The sequence below is a fragment of the Crassostrea angulata genome, chromosome 5, assembly GCF_025612915.1.
Source record: "Crassostrea angulata isolate pt1a10 chromosome 5, ASM2561291v2, whole genome shotgun sequence".
In the NCBI taxonomy this organism is placed as follows: Eukaryota; Metazoa; Mollusca; class Bivalvia; order Ostreida; family Ostreidae; genus Magallana; species Magallana angulata.
Window position 1 is genome coordinate 21649830 of NC_069115.1, and position 20646 is coordinate 21670475.

At 31.8% G+C, this 20646-nt stretch overlaps 1 pseudogene; it reads right to left on the bottom strand.

Moving 5' to 3' along the window:
* Positions 1–2484: 2484 nt before the first annotated feature.
* Positions 2485–3843, bottom strand: LOC128184165 (uncharacterized; annotated as a pseudogene).
* Positions 3844–20646: the final 16803 nt, after the last annotated feature.

Sequence of the window (20646 nt, forward strand, 5' to 3'; positions counted from 1 at the left end):
TTCAATTCTAAATACTTTGTATGACACCCAGGTCTATCGTGCTTCAAAAGACCTTCATACTGTAACTTATATACATTGCTACTTTTCTTAATTCCATTTATACTCAATAAATGTAAGGATTGACACCTAGCAGCAGTAGTTAATGCAATCAACATACATAATTTTAAAGAAAAATCTTTTAACGACAAATATTTACAAGGTGATAATTTTCTCAATACATTCAATACACAAGAAACATCCCATATCTTAGAATAACGTGGTTTACTGGGCCTTAAATTAAACACGCCCTTTAAAAATTTTATCACCAATGGATGCTTTCCTATTACAAAACCATCACAAGAAATTTCTAGCGCACTCAAAGAAGATCTTGCAGTGTTAAGTGCACTGTATCCTAACCCCAAGTCATACAGTTCAGTCATAAACTCAAGGACTTGGTCTACAGGAACTTGAATTGCACTAATTTTCCTTTTATTTGTGAACGAAATCCATTTTCGAATATAGCTTGAGTATTGTTGTTTTGTACCTGGTCTCCAGGAAGCCATGATGATGTCTGAAGCTTTTCGCGAAATCTTTCGCATTTCCAGATTTTCCCTGATAAGCGACACGCTATTAGAGTTAGTTTCTTGTGTAGTGGATGTTTTTCCTTCGAATGCGGTAGGGATAGAATTCCCCGCGGAAGAATCAACGGAATCCTTATCAACAAGTCCATTAGCACCGGATACCAGCACTGAGTTGGCCACAGAGGAACCACCATCAAACACTCTGCCTGGTCCGTCCTCAACTTTTGTAATGTTCTGCTTATTAGACTGAAAGGAGGAAAAGCATAATAATAACCTGTCCATTTAAAAGAAAAAGCATTTATAAATTTTGCATCTGGATCAGGTTTCCATGAGCAATATAGATCTATCTGTTTATTCAGTCTAGATGCAAATAAATCCAATTCTGGGATTCCAAATACATTAGAAAATCTCTCAAAAATTCCAACTTAAATTTTCCATTCCACTGAATCATTAAATTCTTTAGAAAATTTATCTGCTACATTGTTTTTACCAGGAACATGATCAGCAGAAATCCAAATATTTCTATTCATACACCAAAACCAAATCTTTCTTGACAAAATATTCATTTTTTCTGACTTTATACCACCCATGTTATTTACATATGCTTTAGCACATGTATTGTCTGTCATTATCTTCACGTGTACATATCAGAACAATCCATACAAAATGATTTTAATGCTAAAAATATTGCAAGAAGTTCTAAATAATTGATATGATTCTCTATTTCATCAAGACTCCATCTTCCTCCTGCACTACATTGATCACAAACAGCTCCCCATCCTTCGGTGGAAGCATCTGTTGTTATCACTATATCTGAATTTCCGTGATCTATGATTCTCTTCTGAGAGTGAACATTTTCTATCCACCAAAACAATTCACTTTTAGATTTTTCTGAGATACTTAACATAGCATCAAATTTTCCATTATTTTCTTTTAATGCCTTAATCTTGTCCATTTCTAAACTTCTATAAAATAATGGACCATATTCTACAGCAGAAAAACTTGCCACAATTAAGCCAATTACTTTAGCCAACAATTTAATTGTACATTTTCCTTTCTTCCATACTTTTGAACTTTCTTCCAAAATTGTGTCTGCCCTACTTTGAGTTAAGGTTACAATCATTTTTCCAGAATCAATTACATTCCCCAGGAATGTAATACAATTAGATGGCGTACATACAGATTTCTCTTCATTTAACACCAATCCTAATCTTTCTATCAAACATCTTGAATCTGATATATTTTTTACACATTCTTCATATGTGTCACTTATCAGAAGAGAATCATCAATGTAACCAACACTTAAATGACCCATAACCCTTAGGGTAGAATATACTGGTTTCATTAATTTTGTAAACAGTCGGGGAGCACAGGCAATACCCACTGGCAAGCAGAAAAATTCAAAACATTTTCCAAGCCAAATAAATCTTAGATATTTTCTATGGCTTTCTGCAATTGGTACAGAATAATATGCATGCTTAAGATCTAGTGATGCCATAAAGCAATCTTTTGTCACTAATTTTATAGCACTTTCAAAAGAATCCATCTTAAAATGATGGTAAGGAATGTACTTATTTAATCCTTTTAAATTTAGAATTACTCTCAACTCTCCATTCTTTTTAGGTATAGTAAAAATTGGAGATAAAAATTGATCTTTTACAAATGCTCATTCCTTAATGATGCCAAGTTCACAAAATTCATTGATTTGCTGGTTATTTTTTTCTATTTCAGACTTTGCAAACACAGAATGAGTCACCACGCTCTGAGATGGTAAACCCAAGTCTTCATCAAATTCAATATGACAACTATTAACAATATCTAAAATGATCTTATCCTCTGTAATTTTTTTGCCATTCAAAGGAAAAATTTTTTAATCTTCCTGCACAAAAAACATAACTGTTTAATTTTGTACTTACCTCAGCCTCTATTTGTTAGAGCCGCGCTCCCCCTTTAAGTTTTTTGTACTGTCTTTGGCACTCGAGTTGTTTGACCAACGACCCCAACTGCTGTTAGTTCTTTGGGTTCTTGCTCTCATTGCCCCTCTACCATAGGGACGTCCTCGAGCTCTGAAAGATGATCCCGCTCGGAAATTTCCTCTGTGAAACTTTCCATGTACTTTATTACTTATTCTGTTCACATCTTGAATCTCTTTTACTGATTTTGCCACATCATCACCGTATAAAAATTCTAAGAAAGGCAAGGAAGGTGAACTTAAATGGTAATACTCTCTACCTAAATCCGGTCTATGAAGTTCTTTTCTTTTAACATTTATCAATTTGTTTGTATGCCCCAATAAGGCTAAACTATCTGTAGCTAAAGTTATCAGGCTTTGCAAACCTTCAACAATGTCAGTATCCATTTCATTGAGTTTACTTGCTAACTTTGTCAAGTTCACTGATGATTTAACTACAGCTGATTGAATAACCTGAAATTTTGCATCACAAGTACGTGTATCTGGATTTAGAAAACTCCACATAGCCTGGTTAACTCTAGTTTTTATCAATGATTTGCATTTTTCAGGCCTTTTTATACTCTTCAAAAGTTCAGTAAAATAATCATCGTTCAATCCTTCCCTGAAGAGTTCATTTATCATTGCTGCCAATTCCTCATCAACATTTTCATCAGAATCTTCTGTGACTTTATATATAACCCCGAGTTGTCTAAATCTAGAGGTTTCACCATCCTCTCTACGTTTTTTACTCGGGGGTTCACACGAATCCCTCTCAACTTCAACATCAGAAGACTGGTTTAATATAGGAGGCAGTAACAACTCCTCTTCTTCTAACTCAGTCATGTCACCATAATACAGTTCATTCACACGACTTTTCATCTTTTCAATTTTTTTGTCTTGACTATCTTGGTTTTCTTTTATTGACTTTAATAATGTCATTACCTCCACAATTCCAGGAGTCGAGGAACTCGTGCTTGCCACGTTACTTTCACCAGTAACTGCTCGGTCCTCGCTGTTATCTACATTATTACAGCAGCATTAGCTATACCGCCTTCTTAACTACCCACGGTAGTAGTTTTCTTCTCTGTTTTTCTTGAGGCACGTTTGGAAGTTTCACACTTCATTTTTTCCTTCTCCGAATTGGCCGAACGGTGTTCAACACCCGCCATTTTCTAACTCACGTTAGCCTCAAACCAAAACTAAAAAAAACTACGCTACCTCGTAACGTATTAAATATGAAAAAGAAATAATAACCACTACGTGATTATAAACACTTAAATGATAACCACCACGTAGTTATCTATTAAAACGTGTTTTGTCTGACGAGCGAGAGTGGACCACATCCATTCTCGAAGACAAATGAAAGTACACTGACGAATCGGGCTCGAAGTACGCATCTCATATGATTCCGGAAGTGTTGTGACGTAATAAAATTAATAATTTTGATAGTTATCAATGTTTATTAAATAAAACATATTAAATTACATGTATACTATACGGCATATTAAAGGCAATAAGTATCAAATGCGATATTAATATATATATATATATATATATATATATATATATATATATATATATATATATATATATATATATATATATATATATATATATATGCATACCTATGTGTGACACAAAGCCTTGACTGCATGATCCTTATATATGCATCAGATATAGAATCTACATGTATATACGTATCACCAATTCTCTTAAAATTACGTTTAGGCTAAATAGCTTAAGATTGTTAAAATAACTATAATGAGTGTTGCTCAAACACTACGTTTTCACTCACGATAATTTACATTTAAATAGATTTACATTTCACCATTTATCATTTACTTGTCTAGCAAATATAATATGCTTTTTTAATAAGCAGTAATATAAATAGCATAAAATATAAAACAATTACTTACAGTCTATAGATGTCTTCTGGTCTTATGATAAACTCATCTGGTCAGTATGAAGATAAAAAAGGACGAAGCAAAGAGAGGGAAATTTAAAGGACCAATTAAATTGAGAATTCATAAATAGAATTGACCATGTGATATATATTTAACTAAGACAGGTTTAACACTGACCATAATGACCATTGTGATGTCATACTATATAAATAACAATGTAGCTATTTACATACTGTTAGGTTGTACATAAAAGTGTTTATATTGACAACTTTGATAGTAAATACATGTAACATAAACTTACATGTATATTTATATGAAATTATGACTGAATTACTAAAAAATATCACCCTATTACAGTCACTAAATCATCGCGAAGATATAAAAGTCTATCACAGGAAATGAATTCAGGTATAGGTTTGTATAAAACGAAATAATTTTAACATCAAATTTTTCAACTATTTTTTCCGAAGTTAGTATTAGATGTAGTATAAATCAATCAAAATTGTTAAATTTGTCGTAGTTATGGATGGACTACCTTCAAATTTCGAGCATTTTCAATTACATACAAAAGTTCATGATAAAATGCTGCAGAAATTTGTTACGGATTGATCTAATCCGGCTGTAGGAGTTTTTTTGTATAGCTACTATTATATTGAATTTTAAAAAAAAATCATATTTCATTATCCAAAATTACATGTTTTCGCCAATCTGACTTCTTTTTTAACGCCACGCTATTGTGCAACACTTAAGAACGTTAAACACCTTAAGTAAGTTAAACACCACAGTTCTAACAGAAAAGGTTTTTTTTTAACAATTATTTCACGTCGTTCTTTGTAAATTCGAGATGCAAATAAATGAAATTTTTCATCAGCAGCAAGTTTACAAAAAACTTAGCTTTTTTAAAATTTAGTTTGCAATTTACTTTGTATTTTGTGTAAATTAATTTGATCGACAAACTATTAAAAAAAAGGTTTGGCTCATAAGAATAAAATCTTAAACCTACATGTAATGAAATTAATGAATAACATTTTATCTCCTTTTTAGACAGATATGATGGCTTCATTCCTTTTGGCACAGATTTTAATGCAAGCAAGTTTTGATTGCCAAATCGGAGCCAAAAACTTATCATTAGACTTCAGTGATTGGTTCAAAGAACTCTCTAACCACCAGGTGTTCACAGCACACGTGGATCTAACCCAAAATCAGCTCAGTGACCTCATATGTTCTGTGGATAATGCTAAAGAAGAGATTGTCCGGAAAATTGTCAAAACCAATAATACTCATCTACCACATCCAATATTCATGAATTTAACTAATGAGGAAATGGCAAGTTCGACTATGGATGTTTTAGTTGATTCTTTTACTGCAGACGACACACAACTTATTATAATAACATTTGGTATCCTTAGTAATATCCTAACGATTTTGTATATCCCTTTTAAACGAAAACTACGAAAACCTTTCTACTACTGTATTATTAATCTTGCTGTTGGGGATACTCTTTCTTTATTTTGCAGTCCTTACTTCCGGCAACTGGCACAAAATGAATTACGTGTTTTAAAATGTCAATATTTCACTTTTTATTTAGTTTTTGAGATAGTAAAACAATCAAGCAACTTAATGTCAGCACTGGGAGTGCTTCTCTTAGGATATGTAAGGTATCTTTTGTTTGTTCACCCCTTCAGAAGTCGTACATACCTCACCAAAAGACGCGTATTTTTGAGTTTCTTTTTCTGTTTTCTTATAAGTGTAGGCTACGGATGTATAACAACTTATTTTACTTATACAAGCAAAGGAACACAATATGTCATCATTGGTGTTATAGCTGACGCAACAGTACTTATTCTTGTGACAATCATTTTACTGATCTTATTCTATCACAGATTCAAGACTGCACAAACATCTGCAGCAGCAAGAAACACGAAACTGCCCATGACTGTCGTCACTATCGTTATTTTGGCATTACATGTCCTGAGCCTCTTGACTTCTTTAATTACCAATTTGCGTAACTTTTTGGCTAATATGGATATGAAAAACACAATGTTTAATATTTTTTTGGTAGTTAACGCTATAGTTCACAGCGTAAACCCACTGATTTATTTTATAAAATTCAATGTTACAAAACAATTTTGGACTGCATTTTTCCCCAATTGCAAACGGTAAATGAAAAAAAACCAAAAATTTAAAATGCACACCATTACCATTACCATACACATAGTTCGAGCATAAAGTTTTCAAGCTTCATGTATCTTTATGATATGTTAGTGGGAAGATGTTTACAAGTAAAAAAAAACAGTTGCAGGGAAATAGAAAATTAGCAGAATTTGGTAAAGTTGATAACATTTTTTAACTCCAATATTTGTATTTTGCTTTTTCTTGTCATGTGTAAACACTATTTGGTGAGTTTTAGCAATAACAAATATGAACACAATTATTAAAAGGTTTGAAAAACAAAAACATATTCTTACAGTGTAACTTTACTGACACTTCGTATGAACACGTCTTTTGTTTAGATTTGTTCCTTAATTTAGCTATTTTGCCAAAACCATCAAAACTGAAGCACGTTCTTTTTTTTGTTTACAGAAACTTAAATAAAGTAAAACGGGGTCCTCTCTTCTTACATTATGATAAGTGATAAGTTCATAATTTCGTGAAAAAAACAATGACTTGTCCCATTTTATACACATACTTTTGATATATCTAATCGACAATTGATATTTAAACATGAATCATTTAGGTAACAAAGAGATAATAAATCAATTACAAGAGGCCAATTGGCCTTAACGGTCACCTGAGTAGCATATAACCCATACACAAACTTGTCGAGGAGTCCTATATATGCATTATATGCAATTAGGTTTCATTCTGGAGTAGAAAAATTATGAATTTGTAATGACGACCACTTTTCTGCCTGAAATCTTTCAAAAAGAACTTTCATTTTCCATTTTCGCCCTGCCCTAGAGTCAAAACCCATACTCCAGGGGATATTAAAAATTAAATTTCAGTGGAGGACTTCCTGGTAAACTTAATTATAAGTCAGTTTTTGTAAGCAGGTGTGTGAGAATAAAGAAGAAAATTTTTAAACATTTTATGCATTAATACTATATTGCCATATTGGCCACCCCTCGGGTCCTAAACCCCTGACCCAGGGGCCATGAATTTCACAATTTAGGTAGAGGAGTTAGTGGACATCATAACCATGTATACAAAATATAAAATTATATGGGAGCAGAGAAGATTTTCTAAGATTTGATCCATTTTTATATATGGCCATATTGGTCCCACCCTAGAGCCTGAACCCCTGACACAGGGGTCATGAATATCACAATTTTAGTAGAGGGCCTCCTTGACATCATAATCATGCATTTAGTTTTTAACATTGGTAGTAGAGAAGAAGATTTTCTAAGATTAAATACATTTTTAATATATTGCCATATTGGCCCGACCCTAGAGCCAGAACTCCTGACCCAGGGGCCATGAATTTCACAATTTTGGTAGAGGGTTTCATGGACATCATAAATATGCAACCAGGTTTTTCCTAACATCTGTGGGAGTAGAGAAGATTTTTGAAAATTGGTCTACTCTTGTACATATTTTGCTCTCCATGTGACGTCCCGGGGTGGTAGAGCCATGAATTTAACAATTTAGATTTCTCTTACCATATAGATGCCTCGCACCAAAAAGGGTAACAATCAGCCTTGTAGTTTTTAAGAAGAAGTTAAAAATTTAAATTGTTAACGCACGACGACAGACGAAAACGGATAGCAATAGGTCACCTGAGTTTACACAGGTGACCTTAAAATACATAAATTTCATCAATAATACATGTAGCTTTAAAAAAGACCCAACTGAAATCGTTTTTATAAAGAATTTTAATTTTAAAAAAAACCCATACATATCATTGATATTGGTATTGCGTAATTCATCATGAAATGAAAAAAATCACCCCCTGACTTCATATTCATTTATATGAAGTGTTTGTAATTTTAATTTATGTATCCCTTATATCAAGTTTCTGAATACTGTTTACTGTACATTAACACTGTGAAAGGATTGAATGTTGATTTGTCGTTTGTGTATCTACGGACATGTATATTTTTAAATTTATATAGTATTTAGAATAATGTTTACTGTACATTTCTATTTAAAATGAACAGCTGTAACTGATGCTACCTATTTGAAATAAATTGATATTAGTTATTGTTATATTCAGTAGTATATTCTCAATATATAACTCTATATAGAAGAATAGCCAATAATTGTAATATTAGCTCGTCCGAAAAATGTTGACTGGTCAATGTTTTTTAATATTGACCGTAAACGGTGAAGTAAATAACTCTTTGCAATTCCAAAAGGAAAGTGACGTCATAATAGAGTTAGTCAAGGCAAGTAAACAACGTGCACTGCTACCGTTTGCTATCATAACAAATATAAAGATTTGCGAATTACTATAAAGTAAAATCAGGTAAAACATCTGTATGTTAATTTTTACGGGCGGCGGAAGCGAAACGTTTCGTTTCTTTGAAACGAAAACACTGACCTCCGCTTCGCGTCGAGCAATATTTCGACCCTCGGGGGCTAATATAATCAATGTTGCCCACAACCCCAGTCAATATTTGTATAATAATGTTATTTACGAAATAGATTTTTTGAAAAGAAAGTTATGACCATTTTTGCTCTTTTTAAGACACTTAAAAAATCCAACTTTTTTTTCTCTTTCAACTTCATTATAACGCTCTTCATTCACATGAACTCTGAACAAACAAAAAAACATTACATATGCGTTCAAATTTTCGTTTGATTGATGGAACTTAGATACATGTACATAGATATAATTATGAAAAATGCCAAACATAATGTCAGACGTCAACGGTGGAGTAAAACGACGCACCCGGTGCTCATTTAACCTTTGTGCAATTTAGCCTTTAGCATAAAATACTTTGTAACTTGTGACCCGTTCATAAGGTTTTCCAATGGTAATTCTATGTTTACTGTCAAGTTCTGCGGAGGTAGGATTAGGTGAAATCGTTGTTTAAAATAAACACGCAAACCCTTTCTTAAAAATTTTATCTTTAAAACCATGACTTTTTGAAACAAAAATACGGCAATCAGTAGAAAATAATTAAATACGATATGTTTAGGACCATTTATGGGTTATTAATCGAATTTTCAATGGAATTGTTTTAAGGTATCAGATGTTCAATGGACCAAAAGTGATGTCTGGTGAGATATATATTCTAGATACTCATTTGATAGGTTTGAGTATGTAGTTTCTATAAAAGGGCGATTTTTTCCCGCCAAATCACAATGGGGAAGAAATTATAGCGCTGCAGTTCATGCACGGTTAATTGCTATTTTTCTTTGACGAAGATACATGTATATGTAAACGTGATCAATATTTTATAAATAAAAATCGCCAACATATTTTAATAATAATGAAGTTGGGATATAAACTTTTCACTTTATCAATATTCTTATCATTTTTAAAAAATTTTGCAATGACCATGACGATGTCAGGCGATTTTAACCCCCTTCATAGGCAATCGCAATCATAATCTAATTACCCGGTAATTTTACTGTTCTCTATTCCTTTACAATTAGGAACGAGTAATTTTATGATTGAAAAAAATTTAATTTTTGTGTTTCATGAAAAAATAATGTTACCATTACAACGAGGTCGTGAATTGCGGGTCATACTAGGCGTAACAAGTATTCCTTTTAAAGGAATGATCGGCAAAAATGATATATTGATAGCTAGAAGCAATCAACATGATCAGTTTGATGTAAAAAAAAAAATTAAAAAAGTACTGTATTTTTACAAAATATAGAATATTTTGAATCTGTTCACAATTATTTCATCATTATAAACCGTCAACAAATTTTATTTTGAAATAAATTTGGGGAAAGCCGTTCGTAAACTCCTTGTCTAGTTTTATATTTTTAACGTAATTATTAAATGTTAATGTATCTTATTATTCTTCAGAATACTGAGTAGGACTCTTCAAAGAGCATTTACACGTATATAAAGAAAGAGTTGTATTAAAATAATATAATGCGACTGAAAAACATTGAATGCCATCATAACTTGCTATTGAGGTCGCATTATAACGTAATCTTGTTTATAAATCAAGCCGTCTTCCTAGCTACTATTATGCAACATTAATAGATCGAAGTCAGTTCATGGAGCATCTTCTTATGATTGAGGTCAGTTCATCGAGGTCAACTGTATTACTTTATGAATCTTTCAATCGAAATTTTTACGCGTGAGACAAAATGTGCATTCTTGAATTAACTGGTCGAACTGTATTTTATATATGTTTGCATCTTTTAAGGCAAATGAATTGAAATAAAACTGGGTAAAATGTTATATAAATACTAAACCAAACTTCAAATTTTTATAAGAACTACTTATGCTAGCGGAATGTGTGCGCAGGTGGAAGCATTTGCCGGATGCCTCATATGGACACAACAGTGATCGGCCGAAGCCGATCAGAAAAAGTGTTACAAGCAACGCGTGCGAAAATCGTATGAAATGTTTCATGAGAATTCATTCCGAACATATAACTCACAGAAAACTATATTTATAGTATCTATACTACTATATCAAAATAAAAGACTCGAATTTTTGGGCTTTAATATCGAGAATTCGGAAGAGTACTGTCTTTTATTTTATACATTTTAAACATCATTGGTACCTTAAAGATAACCAATTTGTTTTTGTTTTTTTTTTTGTCAGTCAAGCTTCGCTAATTAATAATTAACGAAAATTCCTTTAAAAAATCCGGAGATCGTCTTGATTTTTGAGATTTTATAATCTTGCGCATGCGCATTACATTCACGCTTAATCATGGGAGGCTCTTTAGTTTATGTTTCCTAAATATCTTATTTGCATGGATAAACTCAGAAACGATATTGCAAATACAGGTAAATTTGCATTGAAAATTTGTCACATATTCTGTTCATCAAATTAAGGAAATACTGGAATTAACTCTAACTCAGTGTATTTAACATGAAAAATCCTGAGAGTTTTGAATGTCAACATGGTGTGTAAATTTGAAGCGAGTAAAAACGTTGGTGAAAAAGTGTTGAATTCTTCATTAATATGAATTAAATTTTTAGATGAAAGATATTTACAGCCTCAAAATGGTTTGCAATGAATAATATAACTGTTATTTTCAATGCAGCTTCATTGATTTTCTGCAAAATCGTTTCGGAGCAAATCTGCAATTTTCTGCCACTTTACGGGTATATGGGAGGCATTTTAACTGTGGCGATGGCCTGTCCAGAGACACAGTTAGATTATTCTAACTAAGCAGAGTTTAGTGAAATTAATAGCGTCATTGTAGGCTTAAAGCTTGGTTATGTATTTCGTAAATGTATTTCGATATCATAATTTATGCAATGTCAACCCGTGCACGCACTGGTCAAAGTCTAGTTATATTTTAATCAAAGTTGTCCTCTTTTTCAACAAACAAACGAATTAAGAATAAAGTCAGTATTAAACAGAAACTGCCTAGTAAAAAGTATGTATATGTGTTTTTCTGTATCGCTACAATATTCAAATATACACAATACATCAGCATGTTTTATACAGTTAACTTGACTTGTACTGAAAAAAAAGAACTGTAAGTGACACTGTGATGTTGTAATAAGCATGCAGTTTTTATACGTTAAGATTGAGTATAACTATCACACATAACTTCGGACATCGGCTAACTGGCTAAACTTGTCAATCAAAGTTTGAATATTTGATTTCATCGTATGGTACATATAACGCCCCTCTTTAATGTCAACAATCGAAACGAACTGACTTTAAAGCATCGGAATTAATATTGGTTATTACAATTTGAATGATAGGAAATCCAGCAATATTAGAAAAGAGTAACAAAACAATACTGTTCACATTCTAGGAAATGCTTGAAAAGAAAAGTGTTTTGGAATTCGGATAAAAATAGATACAATTGTAATGATTGTAAATGTAATTATTTGACTCTTTTCAACTCGATTTACGGGGAAAAATCATTTACACACAATGATTACAATAAACATATACACGCAATTTATCTAGGAAATCTTTATGCATGGTACTAAATAAAACATAGTTGGTGTTAAATACGCAGTTATACAAATGTCGGGTCTGAAATATCATGTATGTTTTAAATTAACTCTTAAAATTAACACTTTTAATGCACAGTGATTAACCGGAAAACCCAAATTCAAGTTCTGCGCAGTCACAAAATCTACAAATTCAATAAGTAAAACGACTTATTTTTCAACGCAACACGTGACACACGCGCTGCATTTTATTAATTAAGGTTTTTCTCCAAGTAATCGCAAGTGCGCCGCGGGGAACAAAATAATTTCATACAACGGAAAATGACCCAAAGCTGCTTCAACGTCATAATCAGCGTAAAGAAAGAGTTATATTTTCTTTTAAAATTAAGAAAAATAATCTTGCCTATCAATTGTTTATATTTTACTTTTTATTATGTTAAATCGAAAACATTTCTACATTTTTGAAGTTAATTCCAATTTTCCGTATTCTACCGAGATCAATCGGAAAATCTCGAGCTCTCAAGACCCAATTGTACATCCGATACAAGGCATAATATCCTTTGCATGCGAGTCCTGTAATAGGACCCATTCCAATTTGAAAATTGACTGTTTTTTCCCAAAAATGTAATTGAAAAATTCCCAAAATAACTGTGTCGTGTTGTGTTATAAAAGATCGGATGCTGAAATTGTAACTATGCTGAGTGAGAAATGGTTATAAATGTTAATTAAAATATCTGAGTGTTCCGTTAAGTGTGGTTTATAAAAATGAAAACATTAATTCATTGATTTTATGCATTATATGCAAATGAAAACCAAGAATACTTAATCGAATTTTTGTGTTTGCTAACTTGCATTGAGCCACATTTGTTAAACTAATTTTCCCAAAATAAAAGAGCAGTTTTTTCGATGAAAAATTCACAATTGACTGTACCAAAAAGAGTAAAATAAGCCCTGCGATACCTTAAGTGTTTGGCAGCATAGGTCAGTAAACAGCTAATCTTGATGTAACTTGAATACTTACTGAATAAACATTTAATTTTATTAATAGTAATCACTTGTTTGAAAATATGCGTTTGTTTCATCTCTTTTCCCCGTAAGTTTTGTATTTTGAAGGTGATGTTAAAAGCAGAATAAACTTTGGACGGTCTAAAGACAAAATATTTGGACGTTCGGCACTTCAAATAAGGTCAAATACATGTAAGAAGGTCAAACATGATGACGTCATCAAACGTTTTGTTCTCAAATATTGGCTTCTGTTAAAGGCCGAACTTTAACAAACGCCCCCTTTTTTGACCAGTACAAACTTCAAAACGCTGCCGCCTGTCAATCAAGTTAAAACAATAGCACCCAGTTTAATTGACGTGATCGTCTGAGCGTGGTCTGGCCATTTCCGTCAAATTCTGTATACTAGCAATTAACAGCATTGTCTGTGATATCTTCCGTCACGTATTTAAAGGGAAAGTTATTGAATTTGGTTATGAAAATCAATGATTTGGAAATAGATATTACACAATCAATAACTGAATTTGCGTGACCTAATAAATTCTGCAAGATGAACAGCTCCTAAAAATATTAATTTTTTTTTAAAACAAACGTATGAGCTACTTATAAAAGCTTTATTTACCGGTATTGGTCTTTTTGATCGCATGGTTTCCTTAGTTATACAATAACTTATAAAAATAACTTCATTAAAGATTGCCAAACGCTTAACACAATGAACTTTGCTCTATTTTTAAAAGCAGAATTAAGTTACTGCTTTTATTAACTTGTACTATACACACGTGTTTAGGGAAAATTTGGACGTTACAGACTTAGTCGTAGAATGTACAGTTCAACTATAAGATTGGTTTCATTTCCGTTTGAAATCCCTTATTAAAGACATTTAGAACAATAAAATATTCTAACTCAGATCAATTCATTCTGAAAAATTATCGATTTCCTGTGTATTAATTTGCTCCTTGGTATATAGATTGGCAGCATTCACTGCAACACTGTTAAGTCTATTTGTGGTCGCGCCGACCAGAAATGACATAATACAAAACAACAAGTCATCAGAAATAAATAATCCTCGATTGTTAGTGGTACGAATAAATTAAACTTTATTAAAAATTACCCTGCGTGCAACTTTGTAATCAAAAAGTCCAAGCATGTTAAATATAAACAACTGAATTAACGCGATGCACTTGTCGGTATGACGCCATACTTTAAATAGACTCCTTCACGGTATCTCGGTACACTTCTTTTGCAGGGCAAAATAACATACTTTGGTAAAAAAAAAAACAAAAAAAACCCAAAAAACTACGTAACATTGATTGTTTCATTAACGTCATTTATAATGTCTATCTACTGAAACTTCGGCAAAGTTTATAAATTTGCCCTCGCAGCTAGGTTAAGGACGCCCATGGATTACCGTCTGAAATAAATGCATTAAAAACAGACTTAATTTCGGACAATGTATTCAAACTCATCCCAGTATAACAATGATGAAGTTTATATATCATAATGTAACTTATGGTGGCATATCTCTGCCCCTTGCGTGCAAGTTATTTTGCTTTCAAATATGTCGACATGCAAGATAAATATGTTGACATGCAAGATAGTTATGTCAACATGCAAAATAACTACATGTATGTTGACATGCAAGAAATTGGAATCTGATATGAATAATCCAAAATCTTGAAAAATCTGAAATATCGCCCACCTGTGACATCCAAGATGCTAGATGCTACCTTTTTATGTCGACATGCAACTTATTTATGTTAACATGCAAGATAAATATGCTGACATGCAACTTTATTTTTGTCAACATGCAACTTATTTATGTCGACATGCAACTTATTTATGTCAAAATGCAACTTACTTATGTCGACATGCGAGATGAATATGTCAACAGGCAACTTATTTATGTTAACATGCAAGATAAATATGCTGACATGCAACTTATTTTTGTCAACATGCAACTTATTTATGTCGACATGCAACTTATTTATGTCAAAATGCAACTTATGTCGACATGCGAGATGAATATGTCAACATGCAACTTAGTTATGTTTACATGCGAGATAAATATGTTGACATGCAACTTATAAGTTGCATGTCAACATAACTAAGTTGCATGTTGACATTAATATGATGCATGTCAACATATTTATCTTGCATGTTAACATAATTAAGTTGCATGTTGACATAAATAAGTTGCTTGTCGACATAAATAAGTTGCATGTTAACATAAATAAGTTGCATGTTAGCATAAATATGTTGCATGTTAACATAAATAAGTTGCCTGTTAACATAAATAAGTTGCATGTTAACATAAATAAGTTGCATGTTGACATCAATTGGTAGCGTATCTAGTATCTTGGATGTCACATGTTGGCAATATTTGAGTTTTTTTATAACTCTTACTTGATTGCAGTTTTCTTGCATGTCAACATTTTTATGTTGCATGTTGACATAACTATCTTGCATGTCAACATAGTTATCTTGCATGTCAACATAATTAAAAGAAAAATAACTTGCACACAAGGGGCAGAGATATGCCACCATAGTAACTATCTATTTCCCCTTTTTCACTGGAAAACAACCATCGCATCAGCTGTTTATCACGTGATACGCTAAAAATAGAACAAGTACATGTATATATGACTTCAGTTCATGGATATACAAATGAAATAATAAAATTGTTCATGTCACTTAAAAGAAATTTATATGCTGAATATTAAAAGTATTAGAAGCACTTCATACATGTAATTAATAAAATTTTCATTGTACTAAATCAATACAAGTTGGGGCAGTAAATTTCAGTGAAAAAATTCTCTGAACTCTCTACAAAACACAAGTTGTTTTAATGTATAAATTATTCATTTCTTAATGTACCATTCCGTGTAAACCAATCTAAATTGGTGCTGGGAATTGCAATTAATGAATTCTCTGAATTTTGTGTAGAACACAAAATGTTTCTGTATAAAATACCTGGCATTCATTTCATAATAAATGTACCATTCCGTGTAAATCAATCAAAGTTACCGCAGGCAATTTCATTGAAAGAATTCTCAAAACTCGCAATAAAGCACAAGACGCTTTTATGTATAAAATATTCATTTCTTAATGTAACATTCCGTGTAAACCAATCTAAATTGTTGCAGGGAATTGCAATAAACGAGTTCTCTGAACTTTAATTAAAACATAAATGTATTTCCTTTATACAAAATTAATTTTAAATGTACCAATCTGAAAATCAGTAAGAATTCACGAAATTTTAAATACAGTAGTTGGGTATAGTGACAGATTCTAGTCAGTGTATTTTGGTGTGGTTCAAAACTTCAGGAATTTACATTATTTGGATCTTCCGACTACTGAAACTTTTGGATAGATAGATAGATAGATAGATAGATAGATAGATAGATAGATAGATAGATAGATAGATAGATAGATAGATAGATAGATAGATAGATAGATAGATAGATTGATAGATAGATAGATAGCGACCGTGACCGCTTCGGTTACAATAAGTACGCAAAAATATGATCGAAGCTCAGATTTATTACACCATGTACACAGTTTGGCAAAATAAAGTTATTGTTGTACTTAATTTGCGTTTGCAAGCAAATTTTAATCATTCTGTAGATACAGCGTTATAATCAACACTTAGATTGTATCCAATATTCTATTTTATTTCATAAAGAGGGAAATATGAGTGGATACCGTGTGCTTTTGGGCTCATTCTACAAGATATCCAACCAAAACATCAACAGTCATTGCTACAAATGATAACTTTTGTTAGGTCTCGAATCTCCTTTTTTGAAATCAAGCAATATCTGATTAAATCATTTTCATAATTAAGTCTTTGCTGATCATGAATATCAATATGTTTTATCAGAAATAAACACGCACATGTCTACATGTACATCAAAGTTAATAACAAAATCTTTTCACGACAATTTTTCAAAATATAGCTATTTTTGAAGAAGAATATTTTGACAAACATACAATGAGAGAACATACAAAATGAATTTGTCAATATTATTTTAAGGGTTACCCCAAAATAACGTATTGAATTAAATAAAATCAAGTTTAAAACACGTTATGAAAATAACGCATTTTATGCTTTTCACTTATGAAATAACGTCATTTGTTTGTGACGTTATTTCTTTGCTTTATCAAAACCGCCATAAGACCCATTTCTCATCGGCACAATTTACAAAGCAATAGCAACTACACGATAACATTAGTGCTGTACCGTAATAATAACCAATATAAGATGACGTTTCGTCTTGATATAATAACAATAATTTTATGTGTTTTTACCGCGCTTACACGGGATAACATTTGGTAAGTTTCTAAATATGATAAACGATATAAAGCCTGTCAGTTACAATAACGTACGACGGCTAATTAAAGACTGGGAAGGCTTTTTTTGTATTTACTAAATGTCTTAACTTTTAAGTATACATGAAATTAAAAAAACGTTAACAACAACTTGCACATCAACAAAAAATGCAAGTGTTATTGATTTACTTGAAAACTGTCTTTTCGTGTTTTCTTATTTGACTTTCGGATGTTGTTAGCCTTTAATGTTTCTTTCTCATGCTCTTCATTATCCTTCATTATTTCAAAAGTGGCTTTAGTTTTTCTCTTTAGCACTATTGGCATCCTTACAGGAGATATCTTTGGGTTTGCTTGATAGAACAAAAACGCCGGATTTGTAAAAGCTGTAAATTTCTGTTATGTGGTATGAATCGATGAAACTTCTAGTACCCGTGTGGTATCAATTGATGGTTTCTAGTACCAAGAATCAAGCAATGATTTCTGGTACCCATGTGGTATCAGACAATGACTTCTAGTATCCGTGTGGTAACAAGCAATGGTTTCTAATACCCGTGTCGTATCAAGCGATGGTTTTTATTACTAGTAGCCACGTGGTATCAAGCAATGATATCTAGTATATGTGTGGTATCAAGCGATGATTTCTAGTATCTGTGTGGTATCAAGCGATTATTTCTAGTATCCGTGTGGTATCAAACGATGGTTTCTAGTATCAGTGTGGTATCAAGGGATGGTGTCTAGTGTCCAGGTGGTATTAAGCGATGATTTATTTTTTAGTCTCCGTGTGGTATCAAGCGATGTTTTCTAGTATCCTTGTGGTATCAACCGATGTTTTCTAGTATCCTTGTGGTATCTAGCGATGGTTTCTTGTGTATGTATGGTATCAAGGAAAGGTTTCTAATACCCGTGTCGTATCAAGCGATGGTTTCTAGCATTCTTGTGGTATCAAGCGATGATTTGAATGAAAGCGCTAACGTTTTACTCTGTGTTGTCTTTCATTTTTCAAATTTTCTATATATAAAACCGGACACTGCGATATTTTTTTGGTTTTAACTATATATATATATATATATATATATATATATATATATATATATATATATATATATATATATATATTTATATTAATTTTCTATATTAATTTTCTATTTGTTTTCTCTTGGACTGAAATGTAACACTTTCATTGGTTTAAACATAAAACGTGATTGCTTCATATATCTCTATAATGTTAGTTCGGTGAGAATTGATATTAGGCAATATGGCTGCCATTTGCCGACGCATTGCCTCCTCATTTCGACATTTCATATTATTTAATACACAAACCGCATGCAGTTAGTTCTTAATATATTTGAAGTAGTTGCTATATGAAATTCTTTCAAATTAAAGTAGTTGCCCAAATTTTTTGAGAGGAAAGGGAGAAAACGTTTTAAATTGAATTGCAACAAAACATTGTATAAAAAATAGAGAAGCAAATATTTTTAAAGAGTATATGAAAGGTGAGATTGATGATTTGGACGAGTTTAAATGAGTTAAATTGGACGAAATCTTAGGCATCTTGTACATGGCTTTGCGTAGATGATCGTTATTTGTGAATGTTAGGTTTGTTACTGACTGATTACAGAAATATGCCGAGTTGATTAATCTCATTGAAGTCGTCTATGAGATTGATCAACCTAATATAATTCTGTAGTCAATCAGTTACAAACCTAACAAGAAATAGGATACATACATGATGCATCTATCTCCTTTACAAGAGCATTGTTTGACTGTATGTAATTATGTATGTTTTATATGCAACCTTTACATATTTACGTTCTTCCAAGATATTTCTCTTGTTAAGAGAGAAAGCGTGTGATATTTATCAAGAAAGGAATTCAACAAAAAAGATGGGAATAAATAAAAATTGCATAATTAATTTAGCTAGTATTTAAAGTTGATTATTGTTCCAACGTACCCTTATCTTAAATTCAATTACTTTGTTTGAAAACAATAAACTCAAACTATATTAAACATATATTTGCTAATTATAATGAATCATTGTTTAATTTTTATACATTTTTATACTATTTATCAAATCTGAGTCCCTAGAAGCTAGTGTATGGTTCATAATACATAAGAAAATGCACTTACTTTCTTCATTGGGAATATATGTACAAAGAGTAAGTGAAGCTAGTTTAATGAAGAAAGTTTCTTCTGTACTTTCTTTGTAATAAAGAACCTTAAGTGTCTATAAAGCAGGCAGTGACATATAATTATATACATGAATGTGCATGGTCACATATCTAGACTGATAATAGAGGGAGTATACGCGCACAGATATACATATATACACTTTTATACTATTTCTAAAACATAATTGTCAACAGCTTACTTTGTGGTATTTCAGACAACAATAATATTTTTATCAAGCCAAAATTTGAGAGCATGTCTACATTATCATTATTCTTAGATAAATGTACAAAATGAAATCTTCGATTCATAACATATAATGGTTCAATGGAGAAGGAAGCCACAATTACTATCTTTATCAATGCCACCTGGCAAACCACTGGAGATCGGTTTACCCTACACTGACTTCATCAGGGCCTCCTCATTGGGTGTAAGGGATAACTTTCATGGTGGGCCTCCTCCCGTTTTCCTAACAGAACTTTAGATAGCATCAATCTTTTCTTTTGCTAAAAAAAAAATAAAAATCTGACACTGTAAAATATTTCAAAAAGGTTCATACGTTATGTAATACATTTTAAAATTCAGGATAATTTTTTTTAAAAATATTTGTCAACTCGATGGAACTATTATTTACCTCTCTGCTTAAGATTGAAATGCTTTTTCTTAATTTCTTCTGGTTCAC